This window comes from Dendrobium catenatum, unplaced genomic scaffold (genome assembly GCF_001605985.2).
Source record: "Dendrobium catenatum unplaced genomic scaffold, ASM160598v2 fragScaff_scaffold_1632, whole genome shotgun sequence".
Classification (NCBI taxonomy): Eukaryota; Viridiplantae; Streptophyta; class Magnoliopsida; order Asparagales; family Orchidaceae; genus Dendrobium; species Dendrobium catenatum.
Genome location: NW_021320094.1, coordinates 500,552 through 510,898, shown reverse-complemented (window position 1 = coordinate 510,898; position 10,347 = coordinate 500,552). Strand labels below are relative to the sequence as shown.

Here is a 10,347-nt window from a genome sequence, read left to right as displayed (position 1 = left end):
TGGACATAGGTCTTGCTTTAAGTCTAAAAACCTATATAGACTTTCATCTTGTATATTTATGGGATTATAATTGAGCGGCATTGGAGTTTTAATCATGAGGGACGTGGCAGGTGTATCTTCTTGAGATCTGCTAATCCTGATTTAATTATTGGTCTCATCTCCCTTTATTTGTCTCAGTTTGGTTTGGTTTTTGTTGCTGGAAGCTAGAGTCCTTCCTGTGTTGGTTCTTCTTTCGATTATGTAATCTATTGTTGGTTGTGTTGCTTTGTCGGTTCTACCTTATTTGGTTGGGTGGCTTTGAACTTGGATTATTTGGGGTTAATGGATACAATATATATTATTATCTTTTGGCATTATTGTACCATGACCACTTCTGCTGATGGGAGCATCTCTATATCCTTTTTGTTATCTTTTGGAATGATGTTACATTCGTTACTTGCTTTGGTTGGGAGAAAGACTGTGCTTACCGTTTATTTTTGTGTCTTTCTTTTTTTGGTTTGCTATCCTCTTCCAGCCCTAGAATGTTACTAGGTGTTTTGTACTTTCTAGCATAGGGGTCCATCGGCTCTTAGGATTTTTTATGATTTTCTTACCTCTTTTGAGCAGTAGTGAGGTGAAGGTCCCCTCTAAGGATCTTATAATCTTTTATTATAATTAACACGTAGGCCCATTTGTGGGTTTTATCCCTAAAAAAGTAATAAATTTGGTTTGAAATTTTAAAAATATATTTTTGAAAAATAAAATTTAAACGCCTATTCACCCCCTGCTGGTGTGCCTTGGGAAGTTCAAGTTGGTCTAACTACCCAAATTGAACTATTAATTGGAATCAGAGCGAGTCTCAAAATTTATGATTTAAAAGACCCTAAGAAAAGATCGAATGACACATTTTCGAAATAGGATTATCGTGTAAGGTTATTGAATAACTTATTCAATTCACCATTATTCATTAATATTCCATTTGATTTTTTTGAAAATCTCCATTTGTATATTTCTACAATCAATTGTTTTTTGTATGTGGCATATGATACAAGAAGGTTATTCTGCAATGTTTAATTTTTGTTATGCTATTAATGTTTAAACACCTTTTAGTGAATGGCACAATGAGTATAAAGATCTTAAACAACTTAATAATAAATGTCTAAGTTATTTTTTTGGTGCACTTAAATCAAATCTGATGTGAGAGCTTTATTTTTAAGTTAGAGAGCATACTAATATTAAATCTGAGCATATTTCATTAGACAAAGAAAATGCATCACTGTTAGATGAATATGATGATTTGAAAAAGAAATATATTAAACTTAGTAAGTTATATGAGTCCTTGAAATCCGAACATATTGAATTAAATGATAAATTTAGGAATTAAAAATACTTACAATTGTATTATACCATAGCAAGTATGCATTAAAAAAGGAATTTGAAAGCTTTAAGAGTGTAAATAACCTTTTAAGAGAAAAAATATGCTGACCAAAATCATCTGCATCATAGCGTAGAATGCATTTATCACATCCATTAAAGAATACGATGGAACCCAAACTCCTTGGGTTCCTAAATCTAACCCTTATGGGTTTCTTCTTGTCAAATGACTCATATTGCACATTTAACTAGAACTTTATCCGATCATTTTCCTTTATTTTTAAGCATTTTTATGAGCAGTCGGAACATATTTCAACCTTTTAGATTTCTAAACATGTGGCTCCTTGATAATAACTTTTTAAATGTGGAACAAACTAATTGGCATGCTCCACTATTACCATTTGATAATGTTTTTGGTATGACTAGGTTGTGGTTTAAACTTAAGAGACTTAAACAAAGGTTATCATGGTGGAATAAATACATATTTAAGAATATCTTCTTTAGTATTTTTTTTGCTGAAAAGGATGTGGACAATGCTGATATGACTTACATGCAGGACTACTCTTTTGAGAATTTGTCTACTCTCAATGAAGCTTAGGTTACTTTATTCAAAGTTTAGGAAAAAGAAGAGGCTTATTTGAGATATAAAGCTTCTTCGAAAATTATTAAGGAGGGTGATCATAATACTTCTTTTTTTCATAATATTGCGAACCATAATAAAGTGATTAGGCATATTCATAAGATCAATATTCCTAATGGTGCTATTATTCATAATCTTTTTTTGGTTATTTCTTTCTATATTTAGTATTTTTATAATGCCTTCAATAAAGCTTTATGTCCTGATTTAAACATTGATTCCTCTTTTAGCCTTTTCTGAAGTTTTGTTGCTATTTGATCGATCGGTGCCTTTATATCGTCGTGTTGTCTCTATAGTTTACTATGGCTATTTTTTGGGCTCTGTGTTTCAGATGCTGCGGGTTTTTGGCATGATATGCAATCCTTACTTTTTTGGTAGTAATAATTTGTTGAATGCATATAATTTGCTCTTTCTTTTTTGAGTGTTGCCTTTTGGCCGCCTTAGCATGTACCTAGGATGTTTTCTAATTTTCTTTAGAGGGAACTGTCTGTTCATAGATTTTCTTTTACTTTGTGACTTAACTCTTATGCGCATTAGCGAGTTGAAGGTCATCGTGTGGCAAATTATTGGGTCAGGTGACCGGACGCGAAAAACAAGTTCGGATATCCAATAAAAATTTGCCGCGTCACCTGCGCTTTTGACTTGCGTTTTAGTTGCGCTTTACTTGCGTTTTACCTGCGCTTTACCTGCACTTTACTTGCTCTTTAGTTGCGCTTTAGTTGCGATTTACTTGCGCTTTACCTGCGCTTAATTTAAAATAATATTTTATTAATATCCGGACCTATCTCCGCATCCGGTCACCAAACCCAATAATCTGCCCATCTTTAAAGGCCTGAGATGTTTTTTTTAATTAACATATAGGCCTCATCATGAGTCAAAAAAAAAAAAAATTTAAAGCTAATAATGCAGGCTGTACTTATACTACTCGGGCTGCTGAGAAGATAAAGTTATTTCCCGATCTCTTCGCTCTCGGTGGGAAGTTTTTGGAGCCATGGAGGAAGTCGATCACCTGGCACCTGAGAGGATGACGGCAGAGTTTGATGTTGAGGCGATGAAGATGGTATGGGCTGGATCCCGCCGCACCTTCGAGATTGCGGATAGGATGTCCCGCCTTGTCGCCAGCCATCCCGAATTTCGGAAGGATAATAGAACTGTGCTTGGCCGTAAGGAGTTGTTTAGAAATTGCCTGAGAAAAGCTGGCCATGCTTGGAAACGCATCAATGAGCTCCGTTTAACCGATGAAGAGGCATCAATGTTAAGATTCTTCGTGGACGAGCCTTCTTATGTGGACTTGCATTGGGGCATGTTTGTTCCTGCCATTAAAGGACAAGGAACTGATGAACAGCAGAAGAAATGGTTATCCTTGGCCTATAAAATGCAAATTATTGGCTGTTATGCTCAAACTGAACTTGGTCATGATTCAAATGTTCAAGGACTTGAGACAACGGCAACTTTTGATACTAAAACTGACGAATTTTTCATTCACAGCCCTACATTGACATCAAGCAAATTGTGGCCTGGTGGCTTGGGGAAAGTCTCTACGCATGCAGTTGTTTATGCTCGGCTGATAACGGATGGGCAGGATTATCGTGTTCATGGATTCATTGTCCAATTACGAAGTCTTGATGATCACTTGCCACTCCCTGGTATCACTGTTGGTGACATTGGCACAAAATTTGGAAGTGGTGCATACAACACAATGGACAATGGTGTTCTGCAACTTGATCATGTGCGCATACCAGGAGATCAGATGTTAATGAGTCTTTCACAGGTTACAAGAGAGGGAAAATACATTCATTCTGACGTACCAAGGCAACTTGTTTATGGAACAATGATTTTTGTACGACAAACCATTGTTGCGGATGCTTCTAGAGCTCTTTCTAGGGCTGTCTGTATTGCAGTAAGGTATAGTGCTGTTCGCAGGCAATTTAACTCGCAGGATGGTGGTCCTGAAACTCAGGTGATTGATTTCAAGACTCAACAAAGCAGGCTTTTCCCCCTGCTTGCTTCAGCATATGCTTTCCGGTTTGTGGGTAATTGGTTAAAGTGGCTTTACACGGATGTGACGCAAAGATTACAGGCTTGGGACTTTGCAACATTGCCTGAGGTTCATGCCTGCACACCTGGTTAGATGTCGCTGACGACGTCTGTTACATCAGATGGTATTGAAGAATGTAGAAAACTTTGTGGCGGACATAGTTATCTGTGCAGCAGTGGGCTTCCGGAATTATTTGCTGTCTATGTTCCTGCATGCACACCTGAGGGAGCAATATTGTCCTTCTCTTGCAGGTTGCAAAGTTCCTCATGAAGACCGTTTCTCAGTTGGGATCTGAAATGAATCCCACTGGCGCTGCAGCATATATAGGAAAAGCGGAATACTTGTTGCAGTGCAAATGCAATATTCAAAAAGCTGAAGACTGGTTGAACCCTTCTGTCATCCTTGAAGCATTCGAGGCTAGGGCAGTTAGACTAGCAGTTATTTGTGCTCAAAATATAAGCAAAGCATCCAGTCCAAAAGAAGGCTTTCTTACGCTATCTGCTGATTTAGCGGAGGCTGCTATAGCTCACTGCGAATTGATCATTGTATCTAAGTTCATTTATAAGGTGCAGCAAGACATGGAAGGACAAGGAATTAAGAAGCAGCTCCAGATCCTCTGTAACATATATGCGCTCTCTCTTCTTCACAAGCATCTTGGTGATTTCCTCACAACCAACTGCATCAATCCTACGCAAGGTGCCCTTGCAAATGAGCAACTTCGAGCTTTATACACGCGGGTTCCGCCAAATGCTGTATCTCTTGTGGATGCATTTAACTACACTGACCATTATTTGGGCTCTGTTCTTGGACGTTACGATGGCAGCGTTTACCCAAAGCTATATGAGGAAGCATGGAAGAACCTCTCATTTATTCTGCTGTGCCTGATGGCTACCAAGAGTATATTCGGCCTTTGCTCAAGCAGCAATTGAGGGTCTCAAGACTCTAAAATGACATGGAGGCCATTATTTGTAGCGAGGAGTCAGCTATAATATTATTATATAGTATTGCTTTCTTAGAGCCAATGTACTAGCTAGCTCTCAATAAGGCATTTGGATGCTTTTCACTGGAATATGACGATATGTTACTATTTATGTGTAAGATCTACGATGATATCTTATGTTGTTATTGTATTTATTATTATATAAAAAAAAAACGTACATCTAATGCATCAACTCACTTAAAAAATACTTAAACTAAATGAAGAAGACTTCTATGCATTGTGTTTGATTCCATTAGAGGATAGAAATGCATTAAATTTATAGTCTTTAGTAAAACTTTAATAATGGAAGCCTTTTATGCATATGCTTGAATCTTTTTGGAAAGCATACATGCATTTCATTCATAAGATATGTTTGGGACGGCGTTTTCAGTGCTTTACTGTTTAAAACTCAACCAGACGCATGCTTGGGGCACTGCTTTGTAATAGAGTTTTAAAACTTTTTACGTTTTTCACCTGCTTTCCGAGACCAACAAATATCGCTTTTCTTTGTTGCATTTCGTGGTTCTCAGAACATAAAATGACGCAAAGGCCCTCCTTTAAGAGTAGTGCCACATTTCACCTTTTTCTTCTACCGCTATATCAGGGATTTGCTCATGCCAACTCTCATCAGTTCTTCTTGTAACCCCCACGCCCACCCCGACGATATGTTACTATTTATGTGTAAGATCTAAGATGATATCTTATGTTGTTATTGTATTTATTATTATATATATAAAAAAAAAAACGTACAGCTAATGCATCAACTCACTTAAAAAATACTTAAACTAAATGAAGAAGACTTCTATGCATTGTGTTTGATTCTATTAGAGGATAGAAATGCATTAAATTTATAGTCTTTAGTAAACTTTAATAAATGGAAGCCTTTTATGCATATGTTTGATTCTTTTTGGAAAGCATACATGCATTTCATTCATAAGCTTAGGATGTGGGGTTGACTGGTTTGAAGTAATTTGAAGTATTTAAATTATTATAAATTTTTAATAACTTTCTTATAAATCATTAATCCAAATATTCAGATAAAACTTCAAGGACTTTATGAAATTACTCTATTTTATATGGGGGAATGGATGCATTATATTATGGGCCTTAGGACTTGTAGATTTGTTGCTTTTACATTTTGAAGTTATTAATTTAAATAAAAACAAAACAAAAAAAAAAGCTATTAATTTAAATGGTTCTTCATTAATGTGGGCTCCGAAAATTCAGCCCCGGCCTCTGCCTATCTTTGCTCTTCTTCTTTGGGCGGACTTTTAACGTATATAGGTTTCGGGGTAAATTTTGGGAATATAGATGGGTTTGTAGATAAAACATTACCCAGAGATTTCGCCCTCACTTTGCGAGGACTTTATGATCTGAGTTCTGGTTTCCTATAGCGTAAGCCCGTATAGTTAATTACCCATATCGATCATGAGAGAGAACTTTTGATTAAGGCTAGTCGTCAATCAGATACGTAGAAATACATGTTATCTTGCATATAGTATTAGCATGGGTTTAAAAATTGGAAGTTTGAAGGGTTGGAATATTTGATATTAAAATAGAAATTTTACAATCTTCCACTTAAAGCAGTTGGTGAGGGAATGGATGATGGATCCAATCAAGATATCATGGTTCCGTCGTCCCGGGCGTCGTCCCGGGCCATCATGGTCCCTGGTCTACTTAGGTAGAGGAAGTAGTTGACCCGATCTAACAGAAGGATCCTTGTCGGTATCTATGGGTTGCTTCGTCCAAGAGGACCTTGTATACCCGGGGTGAATATTTGTCTAAGGGGATAAATTAGAATCCACCTTAGCTAATAAAGAGCTTTGTGCCCTATCGATCATATCCTATTGATTCATATCTCAAGGATTTGATGCCGGTAAGGAACGTATTGGCTCTGGCCATAACTGGTATTTCGTGGTGCTATTTGGCGGTAAAACCACTTATTTCAGAGGGCCCCTGATCATAACCGTTTATCATGAGGTGTCATTTGGTGGAAAAATTGTTGGTTAGAGGACACGTACCACGTCCTTATTGCCAGGAGATTGTTTTAGAATTGATCCTAGTGATATTTTCGACTAGGCATTAGCTCTATGTGAGCTGAAGTAAATTTTAAGTTGTCCAACCCGACAAACTTTTGGGAAGATGGATGAATTTTGCTTTGAGTGCTTGATAATTGATTTTTTATTTTAAATTTATAAATTTAGATAATTTTTGAATTTTTGGATTTTGTGGAGTTTTTTATTATGATGGACATTTGGGTGGCATCTTGGAGATATTTAAAATTAACCCCTCCGGTTGAAATCTACATTCAACACGATCATCATCAAGGTGTTTAGGATCATTTTCACATGACAATATTTATATTTTATGGATGAACCTTGTCGATTCTATCGGGTTGCTGATAGAAGATCGGGTTCGTAAGCTTTATGCCTTTATTAGTGAATTCTCTTGATTATAAGTCTTGAAGGCATAATATGAATGTATTAAAATAAATATACTAGTCCCCTCAACTGTAAATTTTTTTAATGGTTCGAAGCCTATTGACTTCTATTGATCCGTATAGAAGGATAGGTTTGGAACTTGAAATCACTTATTGACCCGCACAGCATCCCTAGACATCACATGTATTCCAATAACAGGCTTGTTAGGGTCCATGCGGGTGTTTGATGACATTTTTATAATTATTTGTTGAACATTGTCGACTCTTATTCACTTGCTTATGAGGATCGGGTTCACTTATTGACTCGTGTAGCATCGCTAGATCGATGTCACGTGTGTTCCCATAACACGTTCGCTAGGTCCTATATGGGTTTTATGATTGCACTTGCTCTTTTTGTGTACCTATGTGTATACAAACTACAGTGTATGTGCAGGGGCATTTTTAGATATTTATCTTGTGCAGGTCATTGACATTTGAATGCACACAACATTCCATTTGAAAACTTATATATGCCTTCCGATTGCTAATACGACTGTTGTGGAACCAGTGGCGTGTTGTAGCAGCTTCTGAATATAATTATTTGTTGATTTATACGGGTAGATTGTAGTGCACTACCTGTATGATTTATGCAGGTAGATTATAGTGCACTAACTAATCTTCTGCTTTGCCTAGTAAGTACTAATATGTGATGTAGTACCCTTGCATTCTTCTCGTAGATGGTATGTTAAGTGTATAGCGGGTTTCCTGCAGAAGCTTGTAGGAACTTTTATTTGTTGAATATAATCCAGTATTCTCTTGTAGATAGCATGTGGGGTGTATAACGGGTCTCCTATAGCTCCGTAAGTATTTGCAATTTACTACATATCATATATTTACTCTTGTTCATGGGAGAGCCGGTATATTTACTTATAATCAATTGACACAAATCGTATGCAGACGACCTCTGCTTTGGATTCTTAAACATAACTTTATTGGATGTTTGTTGTATATTAATACTAACTGCTCGGTACTACTGTATTTGACATCAGTCCCTTACACTCATCGATCGGCGAGTTGTTGCATTAGCTTACTATGGTTGATTGCAAGTGGATTAATACATTTGTTGGAAACTTTTTGTCACTGATTGTAGGTATATTGCTACCTCCTTTATTTGTCATTGTACGCTGATTGATTTGCTTGATTGGTCTGAGATTATGCAGTATGAGTCTTCATTCTTGCTTTTAAATAACATGTCATATAGGCATATATGTGCATGAAGGATTCTATATATCTGCAGCATATCCCTTATCGTCGTTTATATGCAAGCTGTTATGTTCATCTGCAAATGGTTGTTGACCGCCAATTGAGCTGTGTTAGGCACTGATTTATCCTTCAGTGTTGGCTGGCAATTTGCTACATTCGCTACATACCAATCTTCAATATTCATTGCATGTTAGTGTGAGCATCACTTCCCTCTTCATCTGTAATCGTAGGTGATTCTTCGTGCATTAACTTTCAGTGTTCAGAAGAAGCTTGGTAGATTTGCTTGCATGTCGACTAGCATTGACTGTGGAAGGATTACATGTCACTTTGAACTTGATATTTGTTTATTCATCTCAAAATCATTTCTTCTTTGTGATGCTTGAGAGTCATTCGATCTTTCTTACTCTTCGTCAACCTTCGCTTGTAAGCTAATTCATTGTCAAGTGTTGGGAAATTATTACGACTATTGTATGCTAACTATTTTTATCCGCAAGTAGGTCACCTCATTCTCTACAACCACTGTTGACTGTTAATTGTGGACGAGCCATGTTGAACATTATAAATCTGACAGTGTACGAAACTAAGTTCATCCCAATTCATACTAAACAAAGCCCTAATTTTTTAAACTGACCGTACCGTATAATCTACAATTGTACAATAGGAATGTAAGTTGGTTCACTTGAAACTTTTAATTTTTTGATGATTTTACATGCAGTTTTTATATAAAGAGTCCTAAAAACTATCATATTATCCTTTCCTTTGAATTTCTCTTGATAGGTTCCTATTCGAGAATGTGTTTGGGAGATATTTTATGAGTGAAGAGTGAGTGATCTAGTGAAGAAAAGTTGTGAGAGATTCATAAGGTTGTCCAAAGTGAGGATCTATTTTGTCTTCTTCAAAATTTTAACCAAATTTTGGGAGGCTCTTGAAAGAAGATCCTTAAGACTGGATCAAGGTTCTCTACCTTCACCAGGAGCGTGAAAAAGGATGTGACGATTCTGTGCCTTCTCCAAGATGGTGAGAAATGACATGTAGGTACTTTGCCTTCACTAGGAGGGTGAAAAAAGACGAGAAGGATCGCTGTCATTACTTGGAGATTATAAAAGGAGACAATTATTTATCTTTACTAGGAGGGTGAGGTTACGGTTCTCTTCCTTCACAAGGAGAGTGATAAAGGACATGATGGTTCTCTACCTTCATAAGGAGGGTGAAAAAGAACGAGTAGGTCCTCTGCCTTAACTAGGAGGGTGAAAATGGACGAGAAGGTACACTGTCATCACTTGTAGAGTGTAAAAGATGACGGTTCTCTATCATACTAGGTTGGTAGAAGAGAGTTTGTAAGAGCTTCTCCGTCTTTCTCTGGGGGCAAAATGAGAGTCACTTGTGTTTAGTGCAATACCTGTATAAAGGAGTCTCCAGAGAATGGATGTACGTCTAGTTGGACCAAACCACTATAAAATTTGGTATTCTTTTATTACCTTTTATTTTTACGTATTTTTATTTTAGTGCACTTATAATTTTATGGTTAAAAAATTATCTTTGGTAATCAATTCTATAAACCAACTACATGTTTCAGGATTAGCGATTTAACATTCAAGAGGATCTAAAAAGGTTTTCAAATATTCAATAATTTTTTTTAATAACCAATTCACCCCCTC

The 10,347-nt window shown here is 36.6% G+C and overlaps 1 pseudogene; it reads left to right on the top strand.

The window, feature by feature from the left end:
• The first annotated feature begins 2,878 nt into the window (after positions 1-2,878).
• LOC110101107 lies at positions 2,879-5,131 on the top strand (annotated as a pseudogene).
• Positions 5,132-10,347: the final 5,216 nt, after the last annotated feature.